The sequence below is a fragment of the Galeopterus variegatus genome, unplaced genomic scaffold (genome assembly GCF_000696425.1).
Source record: "Galeopterus variegatus unplaced genomic scaffold, G_variegatus-3.0.2 Scaffold93, whole genome shotgun sequence".
NCBI lineage: Eukaryota > Metazoa > Chordata > Mammalia > Dermoptera > Cynocephalidae > Galeopterus > Galeopterus variegatus.
The window spans coordinates 998652-999159 of record NW_007726204.1 but is presented as its reverse complement, the minus strand read 5'-3'; positions in this window follow the sequence as shown (position 1 = coordinate 999159).

The following is a 508-nucleotide window of genomic DNA, read 5'->3' as shown; positions in this document are numbered from 1 at the left end:
CTGTTATCTTTAAATTGGCCTCTCTCTGCCTCAGTTTCCCTCCCTGTTAAAGGATATCACAACTATTTCTTCAATGGAGGACATTTGGGGAGGCGCTTAGCACTTCCGAGCTGTCAGGCCAGGGAACAGCTCTGGATATTATGTGAAGTGAGGAGAAGGCTGTGGGGGAGGTGAGAAGGGCTGTCCTGTTGGGCGCCAGCAGAGGCTAGTCAGCGCTGGTCCGCGGGTGGCATTTGATGCTTTAACGCTTCCACAGCCGCGCCTCTCTCTCCCTGTGGTCCAGTCATCATGTCCAAGGAGGGAGCCTGGGAAGGACAAGGCCTGGGGGTAAGACCCACGCATGGCGCGGAGGCTGCATTGGGTTGGGGGTTGGGGGATCCTTCTGCCTATGACCCCTCCCCTTCCCCTGCCTCTTCCCAGCCGGGGAGATCCCGGGGGTTCGGGCTATGGCCACGGCGCGCGGAGGAGGGATGCTCGGGCAGGTGGGAAGATGCTGGGGGGAGGGGCT